The following is a 24,959-nucleotide window of genomic DNA, read 5'->3' as shown; positions in this document are numbered from 1 at the left end:
CTTTTTTTTTTTTTTTTTTTCCTGCGGTACGCAGGCCTCTCACTTCTGTGGCCTCTCCCGTCGTGGAGCACAGGCTCCGGACGCGCAGGCTCAGCGGCCATGGCTCACGGGCGCAGCCGCTCCGCGGCATGTGGGATCTTCCCGGACCAGGGCACGAACCCGTGTCCCCTGCATCGGCAGGTGGACTCTCAGCCACTGCGCCACCAGGGAAGCCCGTGAAACAGCTTTGTTGTGTAGGTGTGTTACCGATAATGTTATTCTCACACCAAGAGAGTTGCATTCTCTGCTTTTTGGTTCATGATTTTGTTACTCTGATAGTAACTTTTCAGAATTACGTCTCTTGTACTGAAAATTAAATTACTGCCATGATGATCGGCATCATTAGGATGAGTGACATGAACAGATTTAGAGTTTTTGCTTCTCTTATCCTGAATGCATGATTTTTCAAGTATTTTCGTGTTGTGTAATTTCAGTTGGCTAAGGAATTTATCCTTGATCTTTTTCCAGAGTGAGGACGTGCATACTTCCATAGTCACAGTCCATATTTAATCAAGTTTTGCTTTGTGGGCTTCATCAGGCTAACTAAAGTGGTTGTATATTTTCTGTTTTTAAAAATGCTTCTTGATACAAAGTCTTCTCAGATCAACCGCCATGTGACAAGTCTCTTCAAACAATGTAAGCTGCCACTGTGTGCTTGTTTCTTTCTTGCAAGTCTAGCCATTCATATGTCTTCATGAGCTGTTTTCTCCTCCTTAACCCCCATGTTCAGCTGTGTATTATAAAACTCCTTGAGAAAGGAGTTTAACATTTCCTGTGTATCTCGTAGTACCCAGGAAAGAACTCTGTTAGTCTCTGAATAGTTCATAAGTGTTATTGCTACTGAGGATTTGGGATTAAAATTATTGGATAGAATGAAGTAAGCCTGTTTCTAGGATATCAAACTGTTTGGGGTCACTGCTGTTTTGTCAAGCTTTAGGCTTTGTGTTCTGAAGTCAGTTTCTCCTAGTTTAACCATAAATTGATTATTCACCTTATATTCTCTTGTATGTAATACCTCAGTGTCAGGTTACTGATGGGGAGAGTTGTCCGGGTGTAGGAGGGATAGAGGTGCGCGTGCACACGCCCTTATGTGCATGTGAGAGGAGGACGGGTTTGGAATGTGGATGGGGTGACGCGTCACGGTCAGTGTTAACGATCTGAGTCCTGCATGACTGTCTAGTTATGTGCACTGAGTTTCGGACCTGTTATAGTTGACATTCGGAAACAATTTTTAATCAGTAGTAAACACAATACTTTAGGAAAATAAGACCGTGTTTTTCTTTTCTTTCCTGTCCTCATTTTAGCTTTATTGGGTATTTGCTGAAGCTGTAAATAGGAAAAAATAATTATTGAAATGGGCCAACTTCTAGCTGGGCAGAAATGCTGTTGGGACTCTGGGGTATACCTCAACGACATCTGGGAGCAATGTAATATGCCGAATACTTGAGAAGTATCAAGACAGAGACTGTAAAAACCTAATTGGAAAGCCTGATGGTTGAAGATCATATGTAGCTGACAGGCACTGCAAAGATTAGGTATAATAACTAAGAAAAAAGGAGCCTAAGCTGGTGCAGAAAAGGGCCCGAGTTGTTTGTGCACTATTGTTGGAAGTGGTAGCCAGATACTTTTTCTTCTCAGTACAGAGGATGAGGCTTGCAGGCAGGACATGTAACCTTTAACTTCTTATGATATGGACTGCAAGTAGTTGATGATTTAATAAATACTTTATAACTACAGATGATACTGTCAAAGTGTTGCCCAACATTACAAATAGTTTTCAGGTAGAGTCACTGTTTGACAGAATTTAAGTTTGTGACTCTATAGTTTATAGATACATCATTGAATAAATACCATCTTTATCGTGTGTTCACTTGGGTTAACAGAATAATTGAGGGAACTTTTTTGGAAGCAAATGAAGTTTACTTAAAACTGCTCTCTGAAGAGATTTTTTTTTCTTTGCCCTAGCATTACTTCTTAAACATGTTAAGACTGCTTGGAAGGAGGTGAATCAAACTCAACTCACTTAATTCTCCAGCTTAGAGTCTTTGTTCATTATCAGTTGGTGGGTGTGGAAGCAACTTAATAAAGTTCGGGTAATTTAGTTTCAGTTTAAATTCTCACCTGGCAATTGGCCGAAAACTCCCATCTGAAGACAGGAGCGTCCAAACGGCGTGTTGTGATTTCGCTACTGTCTGCTCGACAGAGGAAGGCCTATCCAGAGAGCCGTGGAGGGACTAGCTGCCCAAAGAGAACCCATGGTAAGAGTTTCCCATTAACTCAGTGTGTGTGCGCGCGAGTGCGTGTGTGTAAAGCTTACCAACCCACATTGTATTTGAATTAAAATTCTAGAGCTTTTAAAATCTAGGACGTAATTAATGCCAAGTGTTTGAATTTCTATGTCTGTTGCTTATTGGTGCACTTATAATGAAATAAATGCAAGGAGTCGTTTTATGAAAGATTTTATATGCTTAATGTTGATAAGAAAACAGTATTAAGTGTGAAAATCAGTTTAACAGGTTCAGTTTTTTGTGGTTCGACTGTAGTTAATCGTCTTTTAAAAATAGCCTATTTTCAGTGTTGCTTCAGTAAAGTTTTCACCAAACTGAATTTATCTGTTAGTTTCATAGCTGTTTCTCATTTACAGTAAATGTCATAAATTTTGCAAAAAAGTAGTCTGTTGATTCCTGTTTCATTTTTTACTTCCATTATAAAGTGATAGGGAAGAAGAAAGAATGTATAATATCTAATAATAAAATAGACTTAGTTTAACATTAGGCCTTTAAAATGTATCATTATTACTATACCTCTGTGGAAAATATTAAATTCTTAAGATGTTTGTATAGCCAAAATAGAGTAGCTGTTCACAATATAGCACAGTATCAAATTGTACTGATAAAATCAGACATCTCTCCCTTGCCATACACACATTTGCACTGAGAAAAAAGTTCAAATTTAGCTGCATTTTTATATCTTTCAGGTGACCTTAAACTTAATATTTTTATCCTCCTTGTGTTTGGTTCCTATATATCCCTTTATTTGGACGTCTGTGTCTTATCAGATCCATGATTAGTTATATTAACTTTGGACAAGAGTGGAATTAGTATCTTATAAAGGTTGAAGTCTAAAAGCACTGTTTATCTGAGCTTACTCTAGCGTCTGTGGACATAGTAGCTTTGTGATAACTGGATAATGGTGATGAAGGCCAGATATTAATAGTAGATTGTATTCTGTTGTCAAACTTACAATTTTTGAGATTGACATAGTTTGAATTTTTTTTTTTTGCGATTAGAGGTGTCAAAATGATGTTAGTTGAATGTGACCATATTCTTAACTGTTTTCTAGAGCTTAATAACAAGCATGTCAGGAATAGCACGTGTGACAAGCACCTCTGCACAGCAGCTGTCATCATGTAAACATTCACACGCTGACAGTGAACTAAGTACTCTGGATGGCAGCATCTGTCCTTTAATCCGCCTGCTTAGTAATTCAGGTTCATAGAGACTCTCTGCTCCGTGCCAGCCATTCAGCCACGTGCTGTGCGATTCCAAACAGAGGTGCTTCCTGACTGCTCTGGAACTTGCAGTGTAGACAGTGATTACACTGTAGATAAAATTACACAGATGAATGTAAAATTGCAGCTGGAACCAACACTCTGGAAAAGTGTAGGTAGCTGTGAGAGTAGAAGCAGTATGGCTGGCATGTAAGTAAAGCAGGGAGCTCACATTTATGTATTAAGATGAACTGATGACTTGTCTTCTGAACTTTTAAAATTTATCATTTATTAAATGAATATCTTCTAATTGAAACATGCAGAAAGACTAAATTCCAACCATGGAGAGAGAAATTTTTTTATGCTACTATTCTATTTTCTTAGATTTCTTAAGAATTTACAACAAAGTCATGTCAAAGTAGTGTTTTTATGTGAGAATTTCATTTTCTGGGGAGAATTCTTATAGGATCCTTTAACATTGTAGGATTGCATGCAGTGAATGAAGACCCTGATTTCTTCAACCGAATTTAAGTTTATTAAAGGATGTCAATCATAAAATAACCACTGTCCCCTCCTTAGCACCTCTTCCATTCTGGTGTCAGGCCATCACTCACTTTATATCATTGAGTTGTTACATGCAGACATTTTTTAATGATAGTATGATTTCCTTAATCAACTTTTATTCCTTTTTGAAAGAAAAGAATGTAAACTTTACGTTTCTTTTATAATTTATTCTAAAACATATTTATTACATTTTTGAAAATACATATGATAGACCATTTGGATGCCTAAATGTTTACGCTTTTTCTGTAGGACACAGAGAATCTTGTCTAAGGGAAGTGATGTTTGAAAATTGATGAAGTTAGTTGTTTTCTGTGTTTGCTCTGTCAACATTTTAAAAAAACTCTCATGGAAGGACTAGCTTTTCTTTATTCAGCTGATAGTATAAACAGATTGAATCAGAGTATACTATTTAGTATGAACCTAAAATCAAAAAAGTTTACTTTTATAATAGAAATGATCTTTCCCTAATTTACTACTAAAATATGTAAGCTATTTAAAATATTAAATAAATGTAAGTATTTTTCAAGTGGCAAAAATCCAAATTGTCTGTTGTTAATTTTTTCCTCCAGATTATTACGTTGAATTCAGTCTCTGCAATGACTTCTAAATTAAGTTTTTCCTAGATACACTCAAAAGAAGGACACCCACCTCCCTTTCAAGTTGTGACATTAAAAAAACAAAGCAGTCCGTTCTTAAGGATACCTTGAGAATTGATCTGTAGTATGCTCATCATTCAGTCAGTTTACTTTCCTCATGAAATGAGGTTATTCATTTTGACATAAAATTGGACAGAGACTCTTTGAGGATGGATCTCAGAAATTAGTGGGGACTGATATATAGTCTTGGCTTTTGTACAGCTTATTTAAAGCAAGAAACTACTGTGGAAAAATCTTCAAGTTTCTGAGGTACCGAGAAATGTGAATATGAGCAGAGCAAACTCATAAAGCCTATCCTGTATGTTGTACGTTACACAGATCATTTAATACAATTACATGAAGCAGTTTTACGTTAAAAATTTCCACACTGCGGTGGTTAAGAGGTTGGGCTCCAGAGTCAGACTGGTTGGGCTTGAGTATTAACTGAGATACTTATAAGCTTTGCAGCCTTAGGGAAGTTGTATAGCTCCTCTGTGCTTCAGTTTCCTCATCTGCAAAATGGAGATAAAAAGAGTACAAAGAAAAATTTTATATTTGTGGATTAATTCAATTTAATTATTATAATAAGTACAAGTACTTCAATGAATCATTTTCAGATGAAGTATTTGAATTAAATCTAAAATAGGAATTTCATAACCTAGTGTCTTTATTTTTGTTTACAATACAGAAATATTTCTTCCATTGTAAGATCTCAATGAGAGAAAATTATTTCACTACTACAAGTATCGTTTCCAGTGACCACAATTAGTTGAATAGAATTAATAAGTAATAGAATAGAGCAGAATAGAATTAATCGACTTAGTAAGTTATTGAGAACTTACTAAGCTACCTAGCACTTGCTGACAGTAGTGTCATGGTAGCCAGAAGAATTATGCTGTCACTGTGCTTAGGCCTCAGGAAGACTAAAACCATGGAAAGATCTTAGACATCAAGCAGAAGAGTTGAGACCCAGTTCCTGCTCTGCCACTAATAAGTAGAGGGATCTCAGATGTATGAACCTGTTAGAATTATGCGGCTGTCTCAGCTCTCAGTCGCCTCCTTTTATATGTATGTGTTATGTATTTGTGTGTGTGTGCACGCGTGCACGTGTCTGTGCATATGTACACACACAGTAGGTGTATATCCAGTCCATGCTATTGCTCCAAATTGAAATGAAAAGCTGAGAATTCATTACGTTTTTTAATGTTTAAATATACTGAGTAAAGAATTCTGTTCTACAAAGTATTTTACATGATGCCTTCAAGTAAAAATACATTATTGATTTTTACATATACTATTTCAGGGCCTCTCAAATATTCCCATATAAATTACGTACTGTTCCATAACTTCACAAGGGAAATGTAAAATTCCTGTAGTCTGCCTAATTTCAAACTCATTTCCTTGTTACATGATTAAAACTTTTTTCTAGTAAACGTTTCAGACAGGTACCAAATTATTATTTTTTACACATCTGGACTTTTTATAAACCAGTTTTAAATAGTTACAGCAGTTCTTACCAACTCTGCCCTTTGCAACAATATAGGGCATTCATAGTTGTGTAAATGGTGTCATGAGTTTTCAGAGTAATTTACTAATTCAAGTAGACTATAGCATTTTAAGGGAAAAGACATAAGCAAGCATGATCTGTATATGCACTTACTTGCTTTACCAGATGATCTCACTGAATCCTATAAAAGACCACCTACTCCTGCTAAAGGAGAGTGGAGTGGCTAGGAGCTGCTAACTGAAGGCCCCTGTATCGCCCAGCTCTGCTCTAGCGTGGCAGGCGTCTGGGCCCCGATGGGTTCCGAGCCAAGTGAACATAGGAAGTTGGTTGGTACGCCTAGTGAACTACTAGATGCTACTGTAGTCATAATTAGAATAATTCTTCATATTAAAAAAATCAAGGAGTTAAAATAGCTGCCTTTTATAGACTTTAATAGAAGATTTAAGAATGCCTGTATTGTCAGCTACTACATTTAAAATGTGAAAATCTTACAAGGGCATTAAATGCAAACATTTTCTGGACAAGGATAGTACTTAAATTTACGAGTTGTCTGGAGGAAATATTAACACGCAGTCATATGAAAGAAGAGTGAAGTTTATAAGAATATAAAATTAACAAAGAAAACTTTTTTTGGAGGATTTGCTTACTGTGGTATCAAGTGGAAAAAAGTTATCCATCACTAAGCAATCATTAATAGTAAAAGTGCAGCCAAAACCTTAAAAAAAAACAACGTTTCTAATTGCTGTGAAAACAAGATAAGTAGATAATTCTCTCTTAAGCTGTAGAATACTTTTCATGTGAGGACAGATAAATGATGACTGGGGTTCTGTGGTTGAACATATGAGGGGCAGGTCTCAGGGGATCTCTGCCACATACTTTACCCTTAGAGAGTCATTTAAACGTTTAAGAGGAGCCTATAAATCCAGATATCTGTGTGGGTGTTAAACTTACATCTTTCTTTCAGTTGAATACCTGAGTACCTGCTGTGTGTAAAATAGTATGCTATTTTATACTTAGCACAGTGGGGCTGTAACACACAACCTCCTGTCGCTTAGGTGAGACCAATCAGCCACATGCAGAGAAGAGAATATCAGTTGGTTAAAGGGGGCGGCGTTTGAATCAGGGGATAGTTTTTGAAAATACAGACCTAAGTAATATGTACCATTAAAATCAGAAGGCAGCAGGAGTTTATTGAGATATGAAGGAGGTAAGATAGCAAAATAATTTACTTTGCATTGATTGGTTCAGTGTACCCTGCAAGCCATAGTATCTTTTGTTTTGAGGGTACAAATTATTTTGTTTCTCTGGTATTTTGTTTCCTAAAGTATTGTTGGACTAGAATTTACCATTTTTTTCTCTACAAATACACATACACACAGTAACAATATATGCAAGTCAAATTTAATTTTAAAATGAATCTTTTACAACGTGGGCACATCCGTGCCAACCACAGGGCAGTCTGTCATATCTTTTGCGCCCTTGCTTTGTACAGGGTGAGAAGGTTTGATGTCTGGCAGGGTAGTAGATAATAGTTCTATTTTTACTCATACCGTGTTTGGCTTAATAGATGATGTTCTGGGGGCCTGAGTTGTTTTAATTATGAAAGATTTCAGACGCGTAAAGGGAGAGAGGCTCCCGCGCTCTGCGGCCCACATTTAACAGTTAGCACGTTTTCGCCACAGTTGCTTCATCTACTTCCTGTTTTCTCAGCTATTTTGAAGCAGATCCCAGACCTCGAGTCTTTTTATTCCTGCCTTCTTCAGTAGTCGTCTCTTTTTGAAAAAAGACTTTAAAAGATGTGTTTTAGTGAAGTATAGTTGATTTACAATGTTGTGTTCATTTCTGCCACACAGCAGAGTGCTTCGGTTACATACATGTGCATATATTCACATTCTTCCTCATGTTCTCTTCCATGATGCTTTATCAGAATGTTGAATATGGTTCCCTGTGCTCTACAGTAGGGAAAGAAAGACTTCTTAAATATAACCATAATACCTCTATCACATCAAACAAAATTAACAACATTTATTTATCACCTGATACTGTCTCCCTATTCAGCCCCCCCTGCTTTTGATTCAAAAGTGTCCCATCACATTTGGGTTGTTTGTTCAGAATCCCAGCAAGACCCATGTAGTGCTTGGTGGTCTGGACTCTGCGGCATAATTTGCAACATCTCTTCTTCCCCACTACCTACTTCCCTCCCTCCTTCCCTTCTTCTCTTCGTCTTTCTTTCCTTCCTGTTCATGACTTATTAAAGAGGCTGAGTAAGCTGTCCCATAGAATAGCCCGCATTCTGGATTTTTTCGGTGGCTTCCCAATTATTTATTCCATTGACCTCTAAATTTCCCGCAAATTAGAAGTTAGCGCAAAAGACCTAGTTAGATCCAGGTTCCGCTTTGATTTTGGGTTTGTGGTGGGGTGGACAGGAATACTTCGAACGTGAGGCTATGCCTTCACACTGGATCACGTCATGTAGCATGTGATGTCTGCTTGTCACACTCTTTGCGATGCTAGAATTAGTCAGTGCTGACCAGTCTCTCCAGGGAGACTTTCCCCCCTTTCCTCTGTGGTTTCATCCACTGCTGATTTTTTTTTTTTTTTTTTTTTTTTTTTTTTTTTTGGCGGTACGCGGGCCTCTCACTGCTGTGGCCTCTCCCGTTGTGGAGCACAGGCTCTGGACGCGCAGGCTCAGCGGCCATGGCTCACGGGCCCAGCTGCTCCGTGGCATGTGGGATCTTCCCGGACCGGGGCACAAACCCGTGTCCCCTGCATCGGCAGGCGGACTCTCAACCACTGCACCACCAGGGAAGCCCCACTGCTGATTGTTTTTGAATCAGTTCTGTCATCAGGGTTTGCAAGATAACGAGTATTTTAATCTGCTACCCCATCTACATTTATTACTGAAAGTAATAAATAATATTTATTACTGAAATTTCTATAAAGAAGAAATTTCCCTCATAAACTGTGGCTTTTTGATTTCCCTGAAGTATTTCATCCTAGAAAGAAACCTGGTACTTTCAATACCATCTCTTAAATACCTAGTTTACTATCCAAGAGTAACTTTAGGTACGAAGAGCATACAATACTGAAGTACCCATGTAATTATAGGATTTTTATAGAATAAAGATATTTCTTATTTGATTGTCATGAACATTGTCAGTATTAGGACAACTTTATATAGTCAGCATATACAGTGTTGATCATTTAGGAGTTGGGAACCTTTTCTACCAAGTTCTACTTGGTTAAATATATTGCTTTCCACTGAGTAATGAGTGACAAGTTGAACTGCAAGGAATAAGATGCTTCATTAAGTCAGCAAGCTGAACAGTACCACGGAGCAGAGTGGTAGCATATAGGTGGGTAGCATATAGGGGATGATTTAATATTGCCAGATTAATAAACTTAAATTCAGGAGCAAAACAATTACCATTTTTATTATTAGTTTATTCAACAACCACCACTAACTCCATTTTTATCTAATACTGTTAATGAACAAAATAAGAAGAAAAAATAAAACAAATATTTCATTTTTAGATGACATGATTGATTAAGAAAATCTATGGCAGTCAGCTTTAGAGCCATTTTTAGAAACAATAAAAATAAAGTTCTGGATATACTATATCTTTATACCAGCTGAAAAAATAATGGAGAAAGACCCCACTCAGAATTGTAACAAAGTATAATACTTAACAATAAATTTGAGAAAAATGTTAAGCCTTTAGAAAGAAATTATTAAAACATTTGAGAACATTTTAAGACTCAAATAAATGAAGAGAAACTGTTTCTGAATCTTGAGAATATTGGCAAATTATTTGACTATACGCAATTTATAGATTTCTAAGTTTACTTCTAACTTTCAGAATTTCTAGTGATTTATTTTATAGTGATTCTACACTGAGGGGAAGTCTCACCCTACTACATACCAGAAACTTTTCTAAAGCAGCAACAGTGGTAATGATGCAGGAATAGATGGGTAACCCAGATAGTAGAGGAGACTTTTCTGCTCCTTGGAGATTTAGACAGAAATTTTCCTTGAACCCCTGACTTCCTGGTCAGTGAGAGTTAAGAGAAATACCCTTCGTCCTGTGACTTATGCAGATCCCTGTCCCTCACTTAATGCTCATGTTTCTTGCTTCTCTGCCCACCCTGTTTTTTGCCAGTGCCAATACAGATGTGAAATCAACCCCTTCTACTAGTTTTTAAAAATTTAGCATTTTGTCGGTTTAGAAACTGAGTAGGTGCTATAATCAGCAAATTTTTTCTTAGCCTGTGAGCAAAACATCACCGTCCACACCCTCACCCCACTTCTGTTCACACACTTCACCTTCTTAAGAGGAGTTCTGAAAAGTAAACTTTTTTCCTGTCTTGTGAAACATGGATTACTGGAGTGTTATGAGGAGTCCAAAATTAGTCCCATCTACTTACAACAGCTTAATATCCTTCCCTATAGGAGAGGCCACTTAAACAATATTCATTCACCAGTATTAGATAGTGGTATAACTGCAGAAGTGACCAGACAAAAAAAGGCTTTCATCCGTATTTCATACCACCATAGGAATTTTTTAAAACGTAGCATAGAAAATGCCTTTACATCTCATATTTGAAGCATTAGTAGAACTCAGCAAGGTAAAGATACACCTGAATATTAAAAATGTTTGTCAGACTAAAATATTGCAATTCAAAGGATCACTGAAGATTGTGGAAATATCTAAATCGGAAGTTACAAAGGAAGTGATAATAGCTGCGGCAGTTTTATATTATTGCAGAATATGCAAATTTAGACTTCAAGATTCTAACGTATGAGAAAAAGTATGACAGATTAAGAATATGAAAATAAATAAATATGAGGGGAAATATTTACCCATGCACTTACCAAAAACCTTTGATAAGTTGAGCAATAAATTTGAGCAAATTATGACTTAGAGATACAGGTTTTTCATTGTATTAAAGGGGCTGAATTTTCTTAAAAGAAATCTAATCTTGGCAAGATAAGCAGTGATACCAAACTCTTCTGGGAAGTGATACAGGCAAAAATGCTCAGAGTCACAGCAATGTTTAGATATTTCACTAGTAGGAATTTAGGAAATATATATTGTGCTAATTATATATAGAGAGAGAAAGGTACCCAATTTAGAGACCAATTATAGAACATCAGTGTAAATACTATGTTGTCTTTAAATGGCTAGTTTTGAGGACTCTTGAACAACTGTCCAGTAGAACTTTTTGTGTGGATGAAAATATCCTGTTATTTGTACTAATATCATAGCCGTTAGCTACACGTGGCTGCTGAGCCCTTGAAGTGTAGCTGGGGCACCTGAGGAACTGAGTTTTTCATTGTATTTAACAGCATTTAAATTTAAATACTCATGTGGGGCTAGTGGCCACATTACTGGGCATTGCAGTTCTAGAAATGTGGAGAAATGTTAGGTGTGAGTGAAAATAAACTAGTAAGTTTATATGCCATGATTACAAGTGTGTATATACCTATATGTCCATGTGGAAAGTGATATCCACAGTTAAAATACTTGTTCTAGGTTTGAAGGAAATGGGTGATTTTTTTAAATGCTGATTAGAAGATAAGTGAAAACAACGCAGCACTCCGCACTGTGCTGTTCAGTATGGTAGCCACCAGCCCGATGTGGCAGTTTAAACACAAATTAATTTAAATTAAGTAAAATAAAAAATTCAGTCACTCGGTCACACTGGTACATTTCAGGTAGCCACACATGGCTAATGCTTCCGTTTGGACAGCGGATACAGAACATCGACCACTGCAGAACTTTCTGTTGTAAGTGCTGCAGAGGGAACTGATGGGAGGGATATACTGGAACCAGCCCTTGATAACTGATCAGTCGATTTCGAAGGGCGCAAATGAGTGAGAACTGGAAATTCGAGCCAGTAAAAAAGTATAAGGGATAGTATCAGAAGACACTACTTTTTAACCCAGATCAGCATTCCATGAAGTGTGGGCAGTGGAGTAGTGATGGCTATACTGTCCACGACTCACTGCGTCTTCTCAATTTCAGTAGTTGCTTAGAACCTTTCACAGCAGTGTCATGCTTCTGTGTCATCCAAGCACATCACCTGTTTTATCTCATTGGAGGAAGCTGCCTGGAAAGCCCCATGTGGTCTGAGCTGAGTAATAGCTATGAGCAGTAGGCCGTGAGCATGGGTCCAAAAACCGTCCTCCACTATGTTAAACACTGGTCAGGATGAAAAAGGGAAAGCAGATTGCTTAGGGCAATTGTGTAAGAAACTTAAATCACTTGTTACTATAGGTTAACAACCTATACTTGCAAGTGAAATCAGAATTGAACACTAAACCTCTGAATGTGGTCAACTTAGACGTCATCCCTCCTGCCAGTGGAAATGAGGCAAAGGATCCGTTACCCACTAGTGGGAACCAGGATTTTAAAGGAGTTCCTCCTAGTCAGTGCCTCTGTCTGGGGAACTGATTTCCTCTTTCCACCCTCCTGAGCGTGGGGATTCAACCAGGTAGCGGAATCTTTTTCTTTCAGCAAAATTTCCAACTTTGTATTTTCCTTTACCCCTTTTAAGCTCTTTTTGACGTATTACACTTAGTTCTTCATAGCTGTTTTCACCCTTCTCCTCCAAAGTTAGTTTCGAAGGTTTTTCAAGGTACCTAAATAGGAAAATTGTTCTAAATTAAGTGAGCTTCTAAAGTTTTGCTCTAAAATTTCTTCCTCATTTTCACATTTAATCCTGATTCCCTGATATGAGATATTAAATTGAATTCTTTGTGAAACACAAAAAGCTCTTTACTACTATAATTAAGGCGTAATCTGTCAGCTAAAACATTGTCTTACTGATACGGAGTCAGCATCGATCCTAGATTTCCTACCTGTCTTGTGTGACTGTGGTTTTGGCCGTACATTAAATGGTTGCCTGTGCTCTGAGATGAGATGCCCATGTGCACCGTCCAGTGTGTTTTGAGGACCAGTTCCACATTTGTGGAATTTGGGGTCAAATGAAATCAAGTGTTTTGTAATAGTTTGTGCTTCTAGTGGCCTTGCATTTTGGACTTAAAAAACATATACATGTTATTCCTTTATCAATAGGATTGTTGTATCTGTTACTGATTTCAGCATTTCTTCGTTTTCTCCCTAATTTATCGAATTTGAAAAGAGTCGTTAAAACTACCTGGAAGAAATCAATCTCTGTTCTTAGTAATAGTCTGTAAGTTATAGGAAAGCAAATAAGTGAATAATATCCAGCACTTCCTGTTTACGTTTTCTTTTTTGAGATTGAAGAAAATTTACTTAAAATATATATGAAAATCATACCGATAGAATGGCATCTTCTGATTTCAGTTTTAAAATACGGTAATGATTTACTTAAGCAGAATTATGCATATAGATAACCGTATTAGCACTTGGTTTATGTAGACCTACTCTTCAGAGGATGAAAAATAATTAATACTAAAGCATTAAGAAGGCATGTTTCTTTTTCTCTACATTAATATTCTTATGTTTGATATTTAGTAATATGTTTTGAAGGTACAGTGTGTGATTTCCTGACCTTAACAAGGTATTCCATTCCTTTTCAGGAATTTGGGTTGAAATAATATATTTATAGCATTGTCTCATAAATATTTTAAGGTATAGCATTTTAAAAACATTATATTCTCAAGTTATTTGATGTGTGATTAGGGGTTGATATTGTTAATAGTATTTTTAAGTAACATGTTTTCAAATTCTTTGGAACATTTGTAGGCTTCTAATTGTTTCATCCTGTGTAAGTTTCAACCTTGAGAATATTGACTAATTGGTTAATATTCTTTCTACTTATCAGATTTTTTTTAGTGCTTAGTATGTGCCTGGAGCTGTTTAAGGCTCTGCAGATAATCTGTGTAAGGAAGAAAACGCACCCAAAATTCTTTTCCCCCAGGAGCTTACACTTAGTAGATTGCTTCATATATGATTATGTGGCATTTAACTCAAAGGGCTACGTTTCTGTTAATTGTCAGGAAATGCATGTCATTAAAGAGAGATAGAGGCAGGACAAAATTTCTATTTGTTCTTTTGAACTCATTGCTTTTCAGTGAGTTTAGCTTTCCTAATTTTTTTTAGTGGCATTTACAACTATAATCATTTGGCAACCCAGAGTTTTTCTGTATTTTTCTCAACTTCCAACTATTAGTTCAGTGCAAAGGTAGAAGTTGAACTAGTCACTTAAGGTTTGGAGTTTAAAGAGGAATGTTTGAAGCAGGCAGTATCCTTTAGAGAAGATACTTTTTGTGAAAGAAGAGAATATGGCTTTTGGAAGACTCATGATTTTATCTAATTTATTTCTTCAGAGCCTACCATTTGTATTCTAGATACGTAAACCTGAACCACATGACATGGTCTCGGTGTAATATTTGACTCTTCTCTCCTCTTCAGGAAAATCTTAAACTTCCATCACCAGAAGACTAAAAAGAGGTCCCTCCTGCACCAGGAGAGCGCTGCGGGTCTTTTTCAGTGTTCTTGGAGGTGTGGGCGGTGAGCCCTTGGTCCCTTTCTGTCAGCCTCCTTGTTCTCTAAAGGTAAGCTCCGAGTAGCGAGCGCACGCTCAGGGCCAGGCTCCACGCAGGACTGGGTTTGGAATGCTCCATGGTGGCTCGGAGACCGTTACTTCTCTCGTAGAAGAGCACGTAGGCAGCACCTGTGGGCAGGACACCCACACCCATCAGGAAGAGATGCTTCTCCTTGTTGAGAAGTCCACATGTCCTGGAGATGGCGCGGGTGTTTTTTGTTTCGTTTTGTTTTTTAAAAATTCCAGTTATAGTAAAACTTGTCTTCCACTTCAGTCTACACTTAAATCAGTTTAACAACTACCACAGTTAGTTGATCCTTCATCAAAACCTCTTCTTGGATGTATTAAGATTTGCATTCAAGAATTTTGACATGAGGACAGCATTTAAGCAGTCTGGTGACTTAATAGCTTAAATTGATATAACCAGCTTTGAAGAATTGCTTTTCATGATCTTCTTGAAGCTTACCTTTACTTCAGAGAAAGTCCCTCAAACCATTTTTTAAATCTCTGTTAAGCTTCAGAAAGTGTGAAGGTGAATGTCTTCTTAATCTTTAATAGGTATAAGGTCATAAAATTTTCGTCAGATCCTAATTGACCACCAGGAGACCAAATGTCTATGGAACATTTCAGATTATAATCACCAGGACATTTGTATTGTCAGTGAGGACTTAAAGTGCTGATGAAGAAATTAAGTCCGTCCATATCCGATTTTATTCATCTTTTATTAAAACTCTTAAAGTGATCTTGGAAACGTTAAAAGATGCGAAATTTTTATGAACTATTAAACTTGGGAGAAATCTGATTTTTGTCTGGTAGCCCTGTCTTTGGTTTATGATAATTTTACTTTCTTTTCAAAGCAGTTTTTCCTATATTTGTATAATAAAAGATATTAAGAAGGAGAAGTACACTTGTGTTTGCTGTTAGAATGAGTAAAAATACCACTGAGACCTTTTATGAAAAACCTTGAGAACCAGTTTTTTTGTATGTTATACAGTTGAGGAGTTGGAACCAGTCTTGCTCATTATAACTGCAGGCGACTTTAAAAGATTTCAATCTCCAAAGTTGATATGATATAGATTATATTAGTGAAAATGGAGATTATTAAGTATTTGGAAAAAATCTCTATATACAATTTTCTTTGAATTTTTAATTTGAGAGCATGTTGAATATTTTTAACCTTTATAACAGCGTGGAACAGAATAGGCAAATGGATTAACTCTTTGGGCCAGTTGAGAAAAAAATTTGAATTGAAAGTCAAACCTACTGAAAATGTAAGGTGGGGTATAAAAATAACTAAACAGGTTATTATTTTTTACCTAAGCTAAAGCTTTTTTATAACTGAAACTTTTTTAATCTAAAAAGACCCCCTCCCCCATCCCGTCTTTCTTAAAATGAGCTTTATCTTACTATAGTATTGGCAACACACTTTTTAAATAGAAAAATTTATTTCATCATTCTAGAACCAGTGGTCTAATATCACATCATTTACATAGCATGAATACAAAAACTGGGGACCTTTGGGTCTTGCCTTCAGTATCTAGAGCATCATAAATCAGATCTTTTCCCAATAATTCTTATTAATAACTGTATCATCTCAATTTGTATTAGACAACAAAATAAATTATTGTTCTGTGATTCTGATAATATATAGGAGTGAAAACCCAACATGAGAGTACTGAGAGATTCTTCCACTGGGACTGGGATCCGGGAGATTTTATTTTTGTACATACCTGCACATACTTAGTCATACACACACGCACATAACAAGGGTTTATTTCTTCTTTTGACTTACATAAGACCTTATCAAAGACCAAGTTTCTGATTTGTCTCTCACTAGTATTTGGATGCCATGTTTCGTTTTTGTTTTTAAAGCGTAATAGCCAATCCGTGGGAACAGCCCTGCCAGAAGTTTTGTCTCCTTGGTGTGGTCATGTTCCCTACCTACTCTAAGAGCAGGACACAAGTGAGAGAGGCAGTCCTGTGTTTACCAATATTGATTTTTTTTAGAGAAAGAACAGCAAGGAAGTTCTAGACCAGTCCTCTCCTTGGAGCCATGCAGCCCAGCAGCGTCCAGTAAAAATGTAATGCAAGCCACAAATACAAGCTACATGTGTAATTTTAAGGGTTTCTGTTTTCTTTGTAGCCACATGAAACAGGTAAAAGGAAACAGGCAAAGTTACTTTTAATTATATTTTATTTAATCTAATATATCTAAAATATTTCAACATATAATTAGTACAGAAATTTATGAGATGTTTTACCTTTTTCAATACTAAGCGTTCAAAATCTGGTGTGACTTTTACAGTTACAGAACACTTAATATTGGACTAGCCACAGTTGGAGCGCTCCATAGCCGCACGTGGCTTGTGGCCACCGTGTTGGTACAGATCTAGACTGAGGGTAGAGGGCCCATTCTAGCTTCCTCCATGCTGATGTCCATGGTAACCCTGTGAGCTCCCCTGGGTTAAGAGTGTCCAGATTTAGCAGAAGACAGGAAAAAAAAAAAATCAGGATGCCCAGCCTAATTTGAATTTCAGATAAATAAAAAATAATTTAGTGCAATTATGTCCCATGCTATATTTAGTATAGACTAAGAAAAAAATATTTATCTTAAACGCACATTTAAGTGGGTGTCATGTATTTTATCTGGCAGTCCTACCCTGGTTTCACTGAGTGGAAGACATCAGACTGCCTATAAACGTGCAGGACTAGAGGATAGAGAATCTTTTCCTCTGTGGAGAAGTTTTACAGCCCTCTGAAAATCAGTATGCAACCCGGAACTATTTGTAGCCCATTTCTTCCTAATTCTCTAAGATGTTTAAGAGACAAAAGAGGGGCGTATATGACAGGGACTCAGTCCTTATATAGTTAAACATTTAAAATCTAAATTATGACATTAAGCTGTAAGGTTTATTAAATTTTATAAATTGAATGATTAGTTGCTTGAGTTTATAAAAGAGAACTTGTCTAACAGCACATTACTGGTATCAGACCGTATGAAAAACAATTCACCCTTGGTGACGATCTCAGCAGTTTTTAGGGTCCTGGCTGTTTTGAGTTACTTTCTTACCATTGGTTTCCACTGCAGCTGTCACATAACTCTCAAGTTGGCAAGCATTAACACGAAATTCTAGGTTGCTAAATGCCAAGGTGAAAGTATTTAAGTACCTGTGATGCCCTGCTCTGGAGCTGACCAGTAGATCCCAACCTGGTCAACAACCAGTCAGTTCTTATACCAGTTTCATTCGCTCCCCCTCAGGGCTTCTTTTACATAGGAACAGCTTTCCATTCTTACTCTTTACCAGTTTTTAGTGTTCATATTTTAGTGGCATTTTTGAAGCAGGTAACAACTTCTCTAGCAGTGGCTCCATCCCCCTTAAGCTGTAGAGAAGAGACCATTCATAATTCGTGTTCTCTAAGGACAGTAATTACACCAGCTCCACACTCCCTCTAGGGGGCGCACCTGCCTCCCAGGGTGAATGACTAGGTGACATCTCCACTTCATTCCCAGCCAGGCAGGGAGAGCCACTGCCAGTGCAGTCTGGCAGTTTAGCAGTTGGGTGTAAGCCATGGCGCATTCCAAATCCATTCACGCTTAGGAGAATGTACCCAAGAGTGTGGATGTGTTTAAAATTACTGCATTTCCTTCAGAGAACAAGAATTACAGGTAAGTTTTCTTCTTTTTTCTGGCAGTGATCCAACAGTTATTTTTAAATAAGAAATTTAAGGATCTGAAAGTATTCCCTTTCCCTCAAATCAGTCACCTAAAAGATCTCAAATATAGCCTACGTTATGTAATATTTTTCTTCCTCACTCTAAGAAGGAGTTGAACATGGTGATGGGGAGGGTTGGAAGGAGACAGCTTATTGTCATTTGAAAGCTGTGAATGTCACACATTTCCATGTCTAGAAATACCCTAGCTTTACATAAGAATCTTACTTCACCTAACTTCTGATGTCTGAAGTATGAATTATTTTGTCAAATTAACACCTGCATCTATATGCAGATAAGGTGTTCAGCCTTTCCAAGCTAATATCTTTAACAGCAGTGAGTAAATCAATGAATTGTATTTGGGTTTTCACATTCTCAAGACTGACTTTCTTTTGTTTAAAGACTTTAGCCTTATTTCTGAAACCAAAATTTAAAGCTACACAATACCTTAAATATAACCTAGCTCCCTTGTTACCAAGTGGTATTTGGATGAGCTCCAGAGAGGCTGTAAACACCCTGAAATTATAATCAAATTTTGTATGTATGTGTTTTTTGCTGGGAAGAATGTCCGTATTTTTCATCATATTCTTGAAGGGTTTTTGTAACAGAAGATTTGGTTAACAAACACTGATCTGGACTAACATCATCACTTCACTGATAAACTGGGGTTCAAAAAATATATTACTTGCCTTCATTCGTTTGAAACTTAATACGCATAAAAACTAAAGTTTATTTCTAAGAAACACTGTACTTATTTTTAGAAGGAAAAAGATTTAACTTGAATTAATTACACTTGAGAAATACCAGCCTAAATGGGAGCATTTGGCTTGCTAGTAGTTTCTTCTGTTCCCCCCTTTGACTGCAGTCTGTGCCAGTCATCACATGAAAATGACTCCTCAGTAAAGTACATGAGACTGTGTGGTAGATTCCTGAAGATGGAGTAAAGAAAAAATTAACTATTATCATTTAAATCCTATTTTTCTCTTTTCAAATCCTCCCTTCAAAAAGAGTTAAAACTCAAAAAAATAGATGAATGTTATTTTTGTTATTTTCAGATTATTTTAAATAAGCAGTTAATTGCCTTAATAAACATCACACTGAACACTGTTGGGACCCCTTCTGGTTCTGAGCCCTGGTTAAAGAAATTCTGTAGTAGACTGTATGCTTCAAGTTGTGGTTCAGTGATAAGAGTATTTTAAGGTTATTCTTTTTATTGTAAGATGCTTTTAACTAGCACAACATTGTAAATCAACCATACTCCAATAAAATAAAAAAAAATTACAGTAGTACTTTGGAAATGACAAGTAAGGCCTATATTAATTAAGGAAACTAATACTTCTTTCTCAAAGTAAAGGAAGTATCTTTTTCTTGTACTGGTACTGGCCAGTAAAGTCTGTCTAATTCAAGATTTAATGAATTTAATGAATTTTAATGAACTGAATATTAGAATAAAAAGAAACTTGAGGGATGATACACAGAAAGCAATTATTTCCCAAAAGGAATAGAAAAAAGTAAGACAACTTAGGATATTACCTGTATTTTTTATTTAAATTTAATTATACTTAAAGATTCTAAAATTTGTAGCATAAAGCTCATTATAGAAAATGGCATTGATTTCCAAAATAGATGACCGTTTCGTTTTGTTTTGTTTTGTTCTCTCCTTTGGGCATTAGCACTCAAGGCGATTATCACTTATGCTGTCGGCCTTTATAGCCAGTAACCTTTTCAGAAAGCCAGAATGTGTTTTTTTCCAGGAAGAACAGTTTGTGAATCAGTAGGCCACCTATGTTACTTACCATGGGTAATTATAACAAATAAGGAGTTAAATTTTTACTTTTCATTCAACAAATCATTTAGTGTTTAAAATAGAAAAGCTCAAATTCTTCTTAGGAACAATTGCAAATATTTATAATTTTTTTTTAAGTTGAGATAGATATTAAATATTCTCTTTGCGTTCAAAGAAACTGAAACAGTTGACCTACTCAGTCAGTTCACTCAGCGGTGGAGCCTTGGTTTTCATAGCAGATTAAAAATAATCAGGATCTGAATGCAGACAGTAAAAGCTTATTTATGGTCAATTCTATCCCAGAAGTTTATTATCATAGATTGTATTTAAAGTAGAACTTGTGAATAAACTTAAGAACTGTATTAAAAGTGGCTTCTCTCTCTGTGCCCACGTGCATGGCTTACGTCTTTGCTGTGTATAAACAATTTAGCATTTAACTCTTACTTCATTTAAGTTCCTGTATTGAAAACTCTTTTAGCAATTTCACTGTTTATACTGCAGTTCATGGACTGAAACTTTGCCACCACTACCTACCATGTTCTTGTATAGGAAATAAATGTATTCAACCAGTTATCACATATATAAAGAACTAATTGAATAGAGTGGGAAATAAAACACATTCCCTGCCCTCAGAGAATGTACGGTCTCCTACAGATTTGTGGTGGAGCAGTGCAGAGGGAAGCAGTGCATCTCGAGTCAGAGAAGGCTTACTGGCAAAAATGCAATTCTAGCTGAATCTGAGCATTATTAGGAGTTAGTCAAACAAAATGGGAAGGCAGAATAAGCATATGTGAAAGCCGTGAAGGAAGAAAGAGAGCCAGCACGTTGAAGACAGAGGCTTATGGAGGGAGGGGAAGGTGAAATATATTTCAGGTCATTATTAGGTATTAGACATTAGATTTGGGGCTTTAGCTAAGAGCAGCCGGAAGACATTGAACATCACATTAGTATTTTTTTCTAAAACTTTTAATTAAAGCCTAATACACATCTAGAAGAGTGAGCCTATCTTAAGTATATAGATCCATGAATCACCACAAACTGATACACATATGAGACCATCGTCCGGGTGAAGAAACAGAAGTCCCGTCTCACCTTTCCTTTCTGGTCAGTGTTGCCCACCCCCCCCCATGCCCCCAAGGAGACCTCTGGCCAATCTTCTTCTTCTTTAAAGTATTTCTTTTTCTATTTATTTATTTTTGGCTGCATTGGGTCTTCGTTGCTGCGCGTGGGCTTTCTCTAGTTGTGGTGAGCGGGGGCTCTTCCTTGCAGTGCGCAGGCTTCTCATTATGGTGGCTTCTCTTGTTGCGGAGCACGGGCTCTAGGCGCGCGGGCTTCAGTAGTTGTGGCACACGGGCTCAGTAGTTGTGGCTCGCGGGTTATAGAGCAGAGGCTCAGTAGTTGTGGCGCATGGGCTTAGTTGCTCCGCGGCATGTGGGATCTTCCAGGACCAGGGCTCGAACCCGTGTCCCCTGCATTGGCAGGCGGATTCTTAACCACTGCGCCACCAGGGAAGTCCCCCACCTTCTCCTTCTTATGTTATAGAAATGGGAGCATCCCCTATCCGCTCATGTCAAGGAAAGAAGCCAGACGCAGCGTTACGATTGCGAGAGTCATCCGCGTTGTTGAGTGTAGCTGCCGGTCATTCTCACGGCCCTGTGTGTTCTGTCATATGGATCGCGATGTGCCACAGGACCTGCGCTTTCTGAGGCTGCCACATCTGCCCTAGGAAGGAGAGAAACGTGACGGTGTAAGCTTCGCAGTCCGTTTGGGTTTGCACTAGTGTGGTGACAGTGAGGATGAAGAGAAGTGGGCGTATTAGAGATTTAAGAATCAGAATTTATAGGCCCTGGGGCTTAGTTAGATGAGAAGATGAAGAATACAGAGACACAAGGGTAACTCATGGGTTTCTGACTTGGGCAGAAATGGATGGTGGTCCCTTTTTGAAGCCCTCACACTTGAGGGGAATGGATTGTTGCTGGAGTTGTAGTGATAGAGGGGGATAGTTAATTCAGTATCCGATGTGTGTGAGGTACTGTGGATAGGTCTGCTTCACACAACGAAATACCGGTTGATTGACTGAGTGAATGCATGACTTTACATTCATTCATAATAGTGTGGTAACAAGGAGCTCTTCTGCATAGGGAATGTTGTAAATCTTGTTTTTCTTCACTTCTAAATCTCATCAGATACTCTTTCTAAGTGTTTGTAGGAGTGATTTTGTCACATCTTATAAAACTCCCCCCCTAAAATAGTGCTAATTTCATATGCAAGCAGACTTACACTTTCTTATATACATGATATGAAAGGCATTGTATTGCCTTCATGCTCTGTGCGTGTGTGTGTGTTAGGATTTTTAAAATTTTTATTGAATATAGTTGATTTACAATGTTGATTAGTTTCAGGTGTACAGCAAAGTGATTCAGTTATACATACCTATATATATATTCTTTTTTTTACATTCTCTTCCATTATAGGTTATTATAAGATATTGAGTAGAGTTCCCTGTGCTCTGCAGTAGGTCCTTGTTGATTATCTGTTTTATGTATAGTAGTGTGTATCTGTTAATCCCAAACTCCTAATTTATCCCTCCCCATCATGTTTCCCCTTCAGTAACCATAAGTTTGTTTTTGAAATCTGTGAGTTTGTTTCTGTTTTGTAAATAAGTTCATTTATATAATTTTTTAAATTAGATTCCGCATATGAGTGATATCATATGATATTTGTCTTTCTCTTTCTGACTTACTTCACTCAGTCTGATAGTCTGTAGGTCCATCCATGTTGCTACAAATGGCATTATTTCATCCTTTTTTATGGCTGAGTAGTATTCTGTTGTGTGTATGTACCACATCGTATACATCATCTGTTGCTGGACGTTTAGGTTGCTTCCGTGTCCTGGCTATTGTACATAGCACTGCAGTGAACACTGGGGCTCATGTATCTTTTCAAAGTATGATTTTCTCTGGATGTGTGCCCAGGAGATGGATTGCTGGATCATATGGCAGCTCTATTTTTAGTTTTTTAAGGAAACTCCATACTGTTCTCCATAGTGGCTGCACCAATTTACATTCCCACCAGCAGTGCAGGAGGGTTCCCTTTTCTCTGTACCCTCTCCAGCATTTATTATTTGTAGACTAACTGGTGTGAGGTGATACCTCATTGTAGTTTTGGTTTGCATTTCTCTAATAATTCTCATCACATCAATAGTGATGTTGAGCATCTTTTCATGTGCCTTTTGACCATCCGTATTGTTCAATGGAAAATTGTCTTTTTAGATCTTCTGCCCATTTTTGGATTGGGTTGTTGGTTTTTGGTGTTGAGCTGCATGAGCTGTTTGTGTATTTTGGAGCTTAAATTAGGTTTCTGTCATAATTTTTTTTAATTAGCACAATAAGCACCCCTTAAAGTGCGTTTATTTCTGTGAAATGATTAACCTATTTTCTTGGCAAGACTTAACATGACTGAAATAAATGTTCATTAAATTTTGGGAGGGCAAAGGAAAGAAAGATGAGAATGCTGTGAAACCTGCCGCCTGAGCACAAGCCATGGCAGGTGCCACGGGGAAGGCCCTGGGTGTCAGAGCACGGACAAAAGAACCTGATCTTAACAGCGTGGAATGCCAAAGGGTGGGATAGGAATTGTGAGCAAGGAACTTTGCCTCCTTTACAGTGCTGCCGGGACTGGGTGTACCCTTGGGAGACTTTACCGGAAGAGGAGTAATAGGTATAGCACTGACAGTGGAATCCCAAGTAGACGTGGCCGTTTACCCCTGTTACACCAATCAGGATTCACTGCTGTATCTAGACCATAAAGGTTGAACTAAAATCAAGGCAGTTTATCATGTCAGCGAAAAAAAACCTAAGCAATCATGATCACGATTTTCAGTTAATAGAGTTTTACCCAGCGTTGGGCTCTGTCACTTAGTAGGTGGTACTGTTTTTAAAATAAACACTCCATTTCATTTCATGGGGGTTTTTTTTTTCCTTCAAATTTTTGCCTGTAATCGACATTGATCTAGTGAAATCAGACCAGTACTTTCAGAAGCCATTGAAGTTAACTAGTTTGTTTAACATATACTTATGAAATATATATCATGTTTTACAACAGTGTTATAGCTGAAGGCGATGATGCCAAGAAGTATTTCTGACTTTGTTACTAGTGCTCTAGTTGGGAAACTCAGAACATACAGAAACAGTGAGTTGATGCAAATTATTATAGGATTAACTGATTGAATGGTGTTGAAGAAGAATTGAATCCAGGGGGGAAAAATTATGGGCTATGATATCAGAAGAAATGATGGATGTGGTAGAATTCACTTTGGGTCTTGATGGGTAAGTAGGATTTGAATTGCTCAATAAGTCAGCAGACATAACAACACGGATTATTGATTTTTAGATTATCTGTAAGTATAAGTTTACTTTACTTGTCATCAGTTAATTACTTAGGTTTTACTTGTTATCATGTGTAATTATTTAGATTTTATCTGTGAAATTACCTGAAGGAACAAAGTGATGACACTGTTTAAGTTCAGAGGATCTTGCCCTGGGATCCGTGGATTGGCTTCAGTGAGGCTGGATCTCTCTGAAATGAGAGCAGAAGTTTAGATGTATATCTTTTCTGGAGGAAGACTCGTTGACTTTATCAGTCTTAAAGGGTCTGACAATCCAGAAGATGTTAATAAAAACAGCTCTTCCT

The 24,959-nt window shown here is 37.3% G+C and overlaps 1 protein-coding gene across 10 annotated transcripts in view; it reads left to right on the top strand.

Moving 5' to 3' along the window:
* ZEB1 (zinc finger E-box binding homeobox 1) overlaps positions 1–24,959 on the top strand; it is a 194,020-nt gene that overhangs the window by 40,330 nt on the left and 128,731 nt on the right. The window contains exon 1 of one of the 10 annotated variants that reach the window (XM_073801738.1): positions 2,153–2,297. The exons of the other annotated variants lie outside the window; for them this stretch is intronic. The gene's annotated coding sequence lies outside the window, so the exon portion shown is untranslated. Of the gene's footprint in view, positions 1–2,152; positions 2,298–24,959 lie in introns of those variants that run through there. 10 annotated transcript variants of the gene reach the window in all.

Source organism: Tursiops truncatus, chromosome 2 (genome assembly GCF_011762595.2).
Source record: "Tursiops truncatus isolate mTurTru1 chromosome 2, mTurTru1.mat.Y, whole genome shotgun sequence".
Classification (NCBI taxonomy): Eukaryota; Metazoa; Chordata; class Mammalia; order Artiodactyla; family Delphinidae; genus Tursiops; species Tursiops truncatus.
This window is presented reverse-complemented; position numbering and strand designations above follow the sequence as displayed.